Genomic DNA, 12,919 nt, shown 5'->3' with positions numbered 1-12,919 from the left:
TGCTTGTTATTTGTGGCGGCCGGCTGCAGTGATGAGTATTAGTATTGAATGTCCAAATAAAACGTCGTCATCACTTGTTACTTTTGGCTGTGCGTGCAGTGAGTGTGTGTATATATATTACTAGTAGTAGTATATTTGGCAACGCAGGAAGCAGATCCCTGCTTTGTTTGCAAACTACAGTATTTGCTTTGTGATTATATATGTTTATATGAATGTGAATCCAATGCATATGCATATGTGGTTATCGGCCATCGTGCCATACGTTTTTTTACTGGTTTTAGAAACCTCACCGTGTAGGGGAGGTTCTGTCAAAATTTTCAATTAAGCCCGTATGTTCTTTTTTTTCAGAGAAGAGCCCGTGTAGAACAAAGATGCCAGGCGGCGGGGGTCTCTTAAGGAGTTTAAGGAATGTAAAGTCGAAATACAAGAGGGTGGAGGAGGTAGCTCCTCCGCCACCGCCAAGGAAACGCAGTGGTCGTCAGGCTCCTCCGCCACAGAGGCAGGAGGAGGAGGTGGAGTCGTCCGAGGAGGAGGTGGTGCCCGAGGAGCACGAGGAGGAGGACGTGCCCGAGGAGCACGAGGAGACGGTGGAGGACGAGGAGGAGGTGGAGGAGGAGGAGGAGGAGGAGGAGCACGAGGACGAGGACGAGGAGGACGAGGCTGAGGAGGAGGCGGGGGGGTCCTCTTCCTGTGGTGCGGCGGCAGGGGGCTCCTCTTCCTCTGGCATGGCTAAACTCTATCAGCGAGGTCCCTCGCAACTCCCGAAGCGATCGATACCTCTTGAGAGACGCCCGATGGTTCGACCCGGTGGTTCAAAGTAAGTAACTTTACATGCTGTCACTATTTTCTCATTTGTTATGTTGAAACTAATAATTTTTCTTGATCACTTGGACAGGGGTTTCGTGATTGTGGGTGCAGGTGGTCACAGACGCCATCCCAATGGCGTTCTTGGTGTTTTGTGCAAGACACACTTCCCTAGCTTTGTTGACTTTGCCGGAGTGCGGCAGCCGGCCTGGACGTTTGCCCACTACGCCGTCTGCGCAGATGCATACGATCGGGATGGCAGGATCTACGGCCACAAGGCAGAGCGGGTGATTACGGAGCTGTGGGTAAGTCTTCGTCTCACTACACTGCTTAATTCATCGCATTCATTGGACATTCTTCAAATAATGATAGGATACATTTCGTCTACATACAGGATTCCTTCAGATGCGAGCCGGGATGGGAGGTGGCAGCGAGGGCGGCGGCTAACAAAGCTTGTCACAAACTCGTGGGTGACATGCACTACGAGGCGCGCCTCTAGGCCATCGTGACATACAACGCGACCTTCGAGTTTAGGAAGGTCACGAAAAAAGATGCAAGAAAGGAGACGCTGACCAAGGAACAATACATGAAGGTAAATATATAAGATTAATACTGATTTTTTCTAAGATTAAATAAGCTTAATTTGATCTACATATACTTGATGTCGTGTAGGTGGTTCCGTGGTGGTGCACTGGGCACAAAGACTGCTGGGAGGCAATGGTGGACAAGTGGTGCAGCCCCGAGTGGTGGGAGACGCACAACGCTTGTCGGGAGCGGCGTTTGATGATGCCTGGTGCACCACACCATCAAGGCAACCTTTGCCTCCCGGCCTACGCAGCTAAATGGGTACGCTGAATCCATTTCTTTATTCTAAAGCTCAACTATGTAAATTTCTAATCATCCTGCTGTTTCTTTCGCAGTCGGCGTCACATGGTGGCGCGCCCGTCTCCTAGTTCGAGGCGTGGGCAATGGCCCACAAGGGCAAGACGACGTCCGACGTCCACTACAACCCGGAGGACCCGCCCGAGGCGTACAACAACTCGTCCGTCCACACCCGCCTCATTGAGTACACACGATGGCAAGGGAGGTCCATGGGCCAGAGTACGATCCCACCTCCGAGGACATTGATGGAGAAGTCGTCATGAGGTTGGGAGGAGGGAAGAAGCACAGGCGGTACTGGATTGGCGACGGCGCAATCGACCCGGCCCATACTAGGTCTCTCTCCCAGATTCGAGCAAGGAGCACGAGTTCGAGCCTGGCCATACGCACACGGCCGGACTGTACACAGCACACGGTGCAGTCACTCAAGGTTATTTCTGTTTTATTCGTCGTTCATTGATTTTTACATACCTTTGCTTTGCGTTGTATCGTTGGGGTGAAATATTGTAGGCCGAGGTGGCGGAAGAGAGGAGGCGACGGGAGGAGGCTGAGGCGAGGGCTGAGGAGGATCGGCGGAGGATGGAGTAGATGTTTCAGTATATTCAAGGTCTTGGAGCTCACTTAGGCTATGTTCCGCCACCGATGATATTCACTCCACCATATGATCCTGCTGTCACTCCTGTGAGTTTCTCTACCTTAAATCTAAATGTGAATGTGGATATGGATATAGGACCATAATATGTGAGATGACCTTAGTCAAATTCAAATGAACACACACAGCACGTAGTTAGGTACTTCGTTCGATACAGCGGGCAAGCGGCAGCTGCCTGAGAAAACACAAAACCGGATTCAAACGGCTGCTGCCGAACCAAGCTAGGTCCAGCATAGCCTTTTAGCCTGTGGAAGAGAAGGCAATATGTACATGGTGGATAACAGGAGCATTTGATGAAAAGTGTCCCCCAAAGCTACAAAATGACACCTGTTTGCAAAGCAAACACAACCCCCTAAAATAAGTGAACCGAGGGAATAACTCCACAATATCAGATAAGAACCAAATTGTGACATACATTTTACAAAAAGCCTGTAATTCAAATGGATACCTCTTCTAACTTCTCACGCACGGAGAAGAAAATCGATTCCACTGAAAGCATAGATACAACAATGAGCATTTCTTCCAAGCACTTGAATTTGCTTGATACAATTAATGCCTTGGAGTACATTGGATCCAAAGGCAGCCTAGCCATCTGATGACCAACTGGATCTGAGAGCTTATAATCATCAGTCAGAGCCCCTAGTAAGATTAACTGCTCCAGTGATTTCAGAATAGCAGTCCTGCAGTAGGTTGGAGTTTGGACGCCAACAAGCAAAAACTCAGCAATGATATAAAGCAGCAAGCTATTTAACTTATAATTACTGAGAAGCCTAGGTAAAAAACTTCAGTTTGTTTGTTTCTATTAGGTGTTACCAGGACGAGTGCACATCATAAGGTTCATAAAGAAGTCTAGGTCATGGTTTTTCTTTACCTATAAATTGAAAGCTGGGTACATGTGTCAAGCAATAAAATACATTAAACACAATAACATAAATTGCATCGTCTCATCACTGATATTTAATTCCCCTCGAGACAGTAATAGTCCAGTATAAAATTCAAGCACAAAAGCACACACCAAATAAAAATGATTCCGTGCATTTTTCTTTTATGTAGAAGCAGTCTTAAAAAATTACCTCCATAAAATCGAAACCTATGATGTCATCAATTCCAAGAGCCTTGTGTTGCAGAACAACATTTGAGAGGTTACACCGCTTGATCTCAGGCACAGTAGAATCCACCAGTTTATCAAACTCACTTTCTTGGAACAATCGGAAGCACTTCCCTGGTCCCTCGCGTCCAGCACGACCACTGAGGATAGATTTAGGATGTTAGAAAAGGAATGCAAATAAAAAGGGACAAGTATTCATTTATTTGGTTGAATATCTTCATAGTGACCATATGCCTTATTAGCAGAACATGTAAATAGGTGGTCAGCCAGATATTGTCCCCCCCCCCCTATATATAGAACCTATCTTAAATCTTGTCTCACACATGCAATCACTTCTCTTTTGTGCAGGGGCAATCGGCGGCGTCGAATGATGCTGTGGCACACCTCTAGCTCAGGGCACACCTCCGTCGCAGTGGGACCGGTGGAGTGGCCGTCAACAATAGAGGTAGATGGACTTGTGCTTGTGATGCTTATTTGTGAATGGTGGCACTTGTGGCGGCACTTGGATGATATTTGTGGACTATGTGATACTTGTGGACAACTTGTGATGATATTTGTGGACTATGTGATACTTATGGACAACTTGTGATGATATTTGTCATGGTTATGGATTATATGTGATGGTTGTGTGATATATGTGATTGTTGTGTGATATGTGATATATATGTGATGGTTGTGTGATATATGTATGTGTGGATGCAATAAACAAACAAATGCAAAAAAAAGCAAATTTCCTAGCTATGTCGAGTGCAATGACCAAGACACTCGGCAAAGGCAGGGAGGCTTTGCCAAGTGTCACAAGTAAGGCACTCGGTAAAGCCTCCCTGCCTTTGCCGAGTGTCACCAGTAAGGCACTCGGCAAAGCCTCCCTTCCTTTGCCGAGTGTCACAAGTAAGACACTCGGCAAAGCCTCAATGCCTTTGCCGAGTGTCACACTCGGCAAAGAGGGTGGGCTTTGCCGAGTGCCTCCCGTGAGGCTCTCGGCAAAGCGACCGTCACCGTCAATTGGCGCCGTCAGGCAACTTTTGTTTGCCGAGTGTTTTACCGGCACTCGGCAAAGCCTTTGCCGAGTGCCCGACAAAAGACACTCGACAAAGAGGCCTTTGCCGTCACCGGCTTTGCCGAGTGATCTTTGCCGAGAGTTACACTCGACAAAGGCTTTGCCGAGTGTATATGGGGATTTACCGAGTGTCACAGGCACTCGGCAAAGAGCCTGAGTCTGGTAGTGCACTGTCGGTTCAAATCCGGCAGTGAAGGGGGTTTTTGAACCGGCAGTGATGTCCAGATCTGGGGTAGTGCTCTTTCCATCCTCACTAATTTTGTATTTCATGAATGATCGCTAATTTATGTTCTGGTTAGGACCATGACTTGATATGATGTCTTATGTGGTAGAGAGCCAGGTGTGTTCCCTCAATGGGCTCAAGTCTCAGGCTTCTCTAATGGATGCTACAAGAGATATGAGACCGAAGATGAAGCCTTCACAGCGTTTGGTGCATGCATGCATGAGGTTGTTAAGCGGAAGGAGGGTGAAAAAATCAATTACGTCCAAATACATTGTCATCGCTATTTAGTTTGTTGTCATTGTTGGTCTCTGCTACGTGGTACTCCGATTGATAGCATAGTCTACGTTTATTTTTTCTGAGTGTATTATGCAAGATAATTAATCTAGGTTTATTTTCCAAGTGTCCGCTTGTTGTCTTGTCCAAACAATTAATATTTAGATTAGAAGTTAGGGGAATTTGTATAAAAGGATTGTGATTTCCTAAGTTAGTGGAATTTGTATAGTTGGAGTCCGAATTAAGTAGTTGTATGGCTCGTAGCAACGCATGGGTCAACACCTCGTTCGTGTATAAGTTACAAAAATAATTATTGTGTTTGCATTAACATATAAATTTAGGAGAAGAGACGTCCGGAAGTCTGCCTTCGCCGGATATACAAGGTTTCGGCGCTACATATAATTGGGGATTCGAACCAAGGTTGGTGTATGCTCTCTTCCCACATCAAGTACAGTAAGCAACATGTTTTCTGTAAATTAATTTGTTTTTAAGACATTGTTACATATGTTTTTTTTTCTGATATGATTCTTAAATTTACCTAGGTAGTTGATCCCATCGAGTGGTCGAAGAGACACTCTTGTTTCTGGGTTCATGACGTCAATGTTGTGAGATTCAAGCGTAGAGGAAGGACGATTCACATAATGTTGAATTGTCTTTTCTATCACCACTAGGAGTGGTCACCGAGGTCAGGTTGCACAAATCTTGGAGACTGGAGGAAAGGCAGACCACGTGGTAAGTGCAGAAAAATATGCTATGATGGAGTGCTTAGAGGTGCTTGTCAATGTTAGGTACAATTTGTCTACTTTCTCATCCATGTTGCTACTAGCTCTGAATGAGGGCTCTGAATAGGGGCTGCAGTCATGATGTGGCAGGCGTTTGAACAAGGATTGCTCGAAACAACCGAAATGATTTGTGGTAAACTCGAAGTGAATCTCATAGCTTATATCCAGATTTATTGTTGTGTCTATATACATGGCTCTCATATCTATATTTTTTAACACATACAGGTTTAAAAGCATGACTTAAACTACGTAGGTTGCAATTTTCAAGCCATTCTAAACCAGGACATGGATCGATTGGGTTACGAATGACGATATGCTGGGCCGACACACACTACACATGGATACCAGGAATGCGTGCTTGTGCCGGGGCCGACACAAACTTCTCGACCATTACTTATCGTCGTTAGTAGACCTTGTGCAAGGACTTGTGAAGCAAGAAAGAGTGCACTATTCAATATGTTGGTCTACATCAATTATATTCTAAGCTACAACATCGGTGACCCATACTTCACCGATTACATTATACGACGTAGTCAAACTTTATAATGTACTTTTGTTTGCACAAACTTTGGTGTGTACTAAATTAATTAAATTATTATGGCCGTGTGTATAATCCCATACTCCCTCCATATTAGTAATTCAAGTCGTTTTGGACAGCAACACGGTCTCCCAAATATAACTTTGACTCCTTATTTTTATAAAAATAATTTTTGGAAAGTGATATATGTATATTTTTATGAAAGTACTTTTCAAGACAAATCTATTCATATGGTTTTTATATTTCGAAACTTAACAACTTAAAAGTTTTTCATGATTTATATTCCCAATGTTTGACCCAAAACTTATCCAAAACGACTTGAATTACTAGTATAGAGGGAGTACTATCAAACGTCATCGTATATCCAAGTGAGCGCGTTTCATGAATGATTGGCACCCAAACGTTTGAACAAGTGTATGCATATATTAATTTACAAACACAATTAAGGAGGTGTGTAGGAGCCACGGATGAAGGAGGGACACAAATTGGATGGATTGTGTGGCAGAAGGTGGATGGCCGACCGAGAAGAGAGATTAATTAGTCTATTAACAGTTAGGCTCATAAGTTAGAACATTATAATAAATATGAAGTGGCATGGCTAACCTTTGGTACGGCAAGTTTTGGTCAGGATCGAACTAAACGGACCTAGCTCTCCACTGCCGTCGTCGCCACACACGCATGACACTAGCAGTATGACACATGCATGCATGGCACAGGCAAGTTGGGCCAAGAATAGCAAGGCCGTAGAATTGTCCAGTGGCTCAGGAAGAACTGATTCGTTTCACTTGGGGAAATGGGGGCGGCAACATGAACAGCGGGCGGCGTCAATATTACACGCGAGGAAACACGGTAAACACCGCCGTGCCGTCGTGCTCATGCCGGAGCTAAGCGTCTTTGCCGACGCTCACAGTCAACTAATCTGGCGCGCCGGCGTCGACCCGGCGATCGACCCAATCATGTTCCAGTTCCACGAAGGTCGAAGCCTCGGTCATCGCCCTTCATGGACCCTCAAGTTCGGAAGGTTAGTTGGGCGGTCCAGTCTATATAGTTTGTTCCAAGGAATTTGACCATTCCTTTTTTTATTCGTCTTTGCACATCAATTCTTACCTTCGAATTTGACCATTCCTTTTTTTATTCATCTTTGTATTACTGTATATATATTTCAAATTTTTATCTATACATAGTACAAGTATATCTCATTTATGTGCATAACAAATACACTCAATTCTACAAATAGTCGTAGTGCAGTGCAGAATGAAGATCGATGATCTCTGACAGTCAAACTCTGCACTCATCAATTCCCTCAAGTTGTCGACGTGGTGCAGGACTGCGTCGCGAACCGAGGCGACCCTCCAGACGCTGCATGTGCTCCGGCTGCCGTCGGAGTCGGACCTGCTGTGGCAGCACTCGCACTGCCGTTGGCCTGATCCCCGGCGATGCCGACATTATTCCCACGTGGAGTAGGCTGAGCCTGATGTGCTGCTCCTGCCATGACCGACGAGATGGCCGCCGCAAGCGCCGTGGTGAAGTTGGGGTCTGCCGCGATGGCTGCGGTCACCGTCTCCATCACCGACTGCTGCTGCCGCGCGACCAGCCCAGTCGGCGTCGGCGGCCCCGTGGGCGCTCGCTGCGGGAGGAACATCGAAGCCAGCGGCGATGGTGCCGGGAACGGCATCGCCGGGGCCACCACGGGGTGGATTCCTCCGAGCGGGCTATGGAGCCCGAGCCCGTGAGGCAGCAGGCCGCCGCTCCCGGCAACGCCTCCAGGCACCTGGGTGAGGTCGAGGGTGATGGTGGGGAACGGCGCGGAGGCGGAGAGCGTGGCCATGGTGGACGCGTAGGGGATGCTGCTGGAGTGGTGGAACAGCGCCGCCGCCGGGTGGCCGAGGAGCGCGGCCGCGCCGTCGCGGCTGGTGGCCGGGCCGGAGAGCAGCATGGCTGCCGCGGCGGACGTGGTGTTCGCCATGGTGGTGGCCGCCGGCGGCAGCGGGTGGTTGTGGTGGCCCTCGTAAGTCGTGACCAGGATTGTCTTGTCCTCGGCGCACCGCTGCACCTGCATATGCATCCAATTAAAGTACAATCATGACACGCATGCATGGCACTACTAGCAGTAGCAGATACTACCAGTATACCACCAGGCACAAGCTGCCGCTAGACCTAAGTAGCTTTGATGCAGTGCATGCCGTCACGTGAGCACATACATGACATGCATGCAGGCGTGTGAAGTATGTCTTTGGCTTTTCAGAATATCGCAGCGACTGTTCGGTGAGCTATCAACATCTCTGCGCTGAAAATAATGTGTTGGCTAATAAAGTGTAGCAAGAGAATGGTCGCCCAATGGACCATATATTATACAATTTTGTAGACGTGTGTGTATGGCCTGCCTTTATATACAGCTAGATAGATGGAAGAAGGTAAACGATAATACGTATAATATATGCTTTGGGATTTGAAGTGTGCACGTGTGTGCAACTTAAATTCCGTAGGGTATATTTATGTTCACATTAGCATGGGAGTGCTTCATGTTCATGTCACCGGCCTATTGAGTATATCTTAGAGAAGCCATAAACTGTTAGTCAACATATGCATGATCTTGTTCAGTCAGTTCACATATGCATATGCACAAGTAGAGGACTACTTGACACAGAAAATAGTTCTTTATATATATTATATTGGTTTTTGAGAGATGTTAGCAGTAGTATGAACATACACTACAAATAAAGGAAAGCTACATTTGTACTTGCTAGTTAGTTTATACATCGATCTTAATCACTGCACACTCCATGTAGAGTGTGACGAAACAAAAAGAGAAAAAAATGGTGATCTTGCTAATAATAACGATCATAATGTCTGAAATACACTTTAGTTTAGTACTTAGTAACCAAAGTTTTTTTACTGGTTATTTAATTTCTGTTTCAATGCTTATTTGCACATGCAGTAGTCTATTATATTTTCTCTGCAAGGCACTCCATTTTAGCATTGCATTTTGGTTCATCCAGAATCATGCTGTGATTTGTGTACCATACAAGCTAGCTAGTTATCATATTACGTTGGACCTGCTTCACAATTCTTTGAGCTAAAATGGTTGACATGCCATTTTAATTAGTTCCTTTTAAAAAAATAAGACAATAATGTGATAACATCCCAAAGGAATAACAAACTGTTGCTATTATGTATATATAAAAACACCAGAGACTCAAATTATTAAGATGATAGTATATAGTACTACATATGATGCTTTTAGCAGAATACGAGATTATATGCAATTGGTACGTACGGTATAATTCAAACATATATGTTAAAGTTTTTGCCTCGCGTCAACAAAACAAACCTTCTGAAAGTGAAGTCGATATGAAAATGATGTAATGCATGTAATATTATCACAAGATATGACTGTATGGATAGGTTGGACATGTATTATTACCTGCTTCCTCACGGGGCATGCCACAGCCATTGTGCACCGGTAGTATGCTCTCGGACATGGGTTACCTTTGGCCATCTTCTGCCCGTACTTCCTCCATTGACACCCATCACTAATCTATAGTTAGACAAAATGCAAGCATACCAAAAAAATAATGTCATATATATTGGAGCACGTATCAGTAGCAAATTAAATCCTGAAAAATTAAAGTTTATGTACAGTGGATGAAATAACTATGCGGATCAGAGGTGGACAAATGGTATGTCTTGTTACTAATTATCCAAAATATTAGCAGATGTTAAAAACAGCACAGCGTTTATTTCATAATTTGAGTTTGCATGCCCTCTGGTCAGTTTGAAACCTATTTCTAAAAAAGAAAACGATTACAATGTTCATATGAGAAATGAATGCATGAGAAACAGCGCTAAAACTTTTGCAGGCTTCCCCTCTATACAAATTAGGTACGTGGTTGTTACAGCACGTACGTACTGTATCCATACTGTGTACCGATAATCAATTAAGCAGATCAACATTCTGACCCCTAAAAAAGCAGGAACCAAATAATTACCATTGGTGCCTCAGATCGCGCGCGCACGGACACCCTTGCCTTCCGGCCGGGCAGCTCCGCCGCCGCCGCCTGCAAGCCATTCTCTCTCGGTGGTGGTGCCATCCGCATCCGGAGAGGCCTTCCTCTTGCCATCGGCGTCGTTGTTGTTGTTTCCTCCATTGCTCAGCGAAGGCGACGCCTCCCCGGCTCCGTCGCTAGCCTCGTCCTCTACTCCAGCGACGACGGCATGCAGCTGCGCCGTAGTGGTGGAGGACGCGCGCGCCTCCAACAGCTGCCGAGTGGACTGACATGTGCGAGGCCGCGGTGGTCAGGAGGGTCTGCATCCAGATTTGGTGGTGATGGACACGTACGTGTCGTTTGTTAAGTCAAAGAGGAAATTAAAGCGAGGAAGCAACTGAAAGCGTTCTTGCATGAGATCGACGATCACATGCTAACTACTACTAGTACACAGACATGAGAGATCATCAAGATGTACCAGTAGCTATGTATTCATAATTAGTGTCACTGTATGCAAAAGAAAAAAAAAATCCATAGCCAAAAACAATATACAAATTAGATGCTGTGTGCATATCAAAATCGTGTGATTCTCCAATAATGACAACGCTGTGGATATCAATTCGTTTTGAGGTGAATACGCTAGCTAATTCAGTGCTCAGTTTGGATGAAATTGTCTGATACTATCACTCCGAAAGTTTCGGAAGAAATTAATAATGTACACATCGAGAGTGTGAGTACCACCCGCGCTGTTCCCCATGCTCCTATGTTTTTATCATTTCAGTACTTTATTATATTATCTACTAGGATACTTTTTTATATGATGAAAGAATCAGATTAAGTAAAACTACTGAGGCATTCATAAGCTCATGTGACATGATTTGACGAGGATCTTACATGGATGTGCGTGCATGCACGCAAATTTAGCTAATGGCCTGTACATTATTGCACGAATCTTCATCTTGAAGAATCTCTCGGTAGCAAATATATTTCTTAGCAAGGTCTAATATACGTGGACAAGAAGCGAATTTAAAAATTGTGCAATTGGTGGGGACTCAAATGGATCAGCTAATTAAGGTCCTGGTAGTAATAATTCCACAGGTTCAGACAACCAAGGCTCTTACATTAAGATTGACAAACAAATTTCCTTGATATTAGATTTGATTGTCAAAGTCAAATAGATTAAATAGGCCACACGAAATAATTGTTCAAATGATGGTATCTATATCTATAGAAAACTTAACAAGTTTAGCTTGCCTGATTTATAGAAGAGTAAGAGCCTGATTAAAGCACAAGAATTGGACGGAAAGTAATCTGCTGTACTGTTGGAATATGAAACTGTTTTCCACGTTGAAATCAACAATCCGATCCAGGCAATAAAATGAAATAAGATTGAAAAATTGAATTAGGAATATGAAACTCGCTCAACGTCGAAATCAACAATCCAGGCAACAATTAAAGGAAATAAGTTTGAAAAAGTGAATTTGACAGCTAGCGTACTCCAGAAGATACACGGGAGATCGTGATATAGATGCAAGTAATACCATATAATCCAATGAAATAGCACTTACATGAGCCAGTGATGATCTGCTGATCATGAGATCAGCAGGATGCTGTCGGTGCTGCGTGACCTGGAGAAGCTGTTGGTACAGCGCGCCATAGCTCCGGGTGAGCTCCTCAAGCATGCCACACAGCCGCCGGTTCTCCTCCACCACCCGGCTGAGCTCCACTTCCACAGCTGACGCCTCTATCTACACATAGGAATGCAAGATCCAATCAAGAAATGGCGAAACACGGGAGAAGATCTTCAGAGAAGCATAGATATGAACGAAAATGAACCAACCTTTTGATTCTTGACCGCCATCATTTCCTCGCTGGCGCTTGCGGTGGCAGCCGTGGCGGTGGTCAGCAGGTCTAGCTCGATCTGCACAGCAAGCACTACACCCGATAAATTCAAACGGTGGGCAAAATAAAGGGGAATCATACAACCGCTTAATTTCAGGAAATCCGCAAAAGCCGCGCCAGTAGATGTTGATCGAGATCGGCGGGGAGACTCACGTTGACGTCGTCACGTCCGCCTCTGGTCACCCCGCGCCCGCCGCCGTCGTCCTGGCCCCGGGCTCCGGAGTCCCTCGAGAAGAAGTCCACCTCCCGGATCTCGCCCCGGCGGCGGCCGGCCTCCTCGTCGTGCCGCCGGCCAAACAAGGCGGCTCCGCGTTGCAGCGAGAGAGCGCCGTGTTCCATGAGTGCTGCGTCCTCCTCCCCCTCCTGGGCTTCCTGCTCGTGGACGTGGTCGCGGCGGTGGCGCTCGGGCCTCGTCTCCATGGAAAGGACGGCGAAGGTTTGGGCTTTATGGTTACTTGTGTCAATTAGGGTCAAGGGTACACACAAAAGAAGCCAAAGCTGACGGACTTGGACTTCCAGGCTGCACAGGAATAAATAAATAGATAAATTAGAATAAAAGGAAGGCGGGTGTGGACCAATGGGAAGGCCGGAAGGGCCGCATGAAGCCGGTGGGCCAGCAGCGTCAGGCGCCGCGTTGCATGACGTCGGGGAAAGGAGGGAGGGGCAGATCGGTAACTGTGCAAGAGCATCCACGTGAGACGGGAGGTTCATT

At 45.9% G+C, this 12,919-nt stretch overlaps 1 pseudogene; it reads right to left on the bottom strand.

Annotated features, from left to right (window-relative positions):
* Positions 1-7,434: 7,434 nt before the first annotated feature.
* On the bottom strand, positions 7,435-12,713 carry LOC136449866 (transcription factor WRKY5-like; annotated as a pseudogene).
* Between the last annotated feature and the right edge of the window lie 206 nt (positions 12,714-12,919).

The sequence above is a fragment of the Miscanthus floridulus genome, chromosome 5 (assembly GCF_019320115.1).
Source record: "Miscanthus floridulus cultivar M001 chromosome 5, ASM1932011v1, whole genome shotgun sequence".
Taxonomy (NCBI): Eukaryota; Viridiplantae; Streptophyta; class Magnoliopsida; order Poales; family Poaceae; genus Miscanthus; species Miscanthus floridulus.
This window is presented reverse-complemented; position numbering and strand designations above follow the sequence as displayed.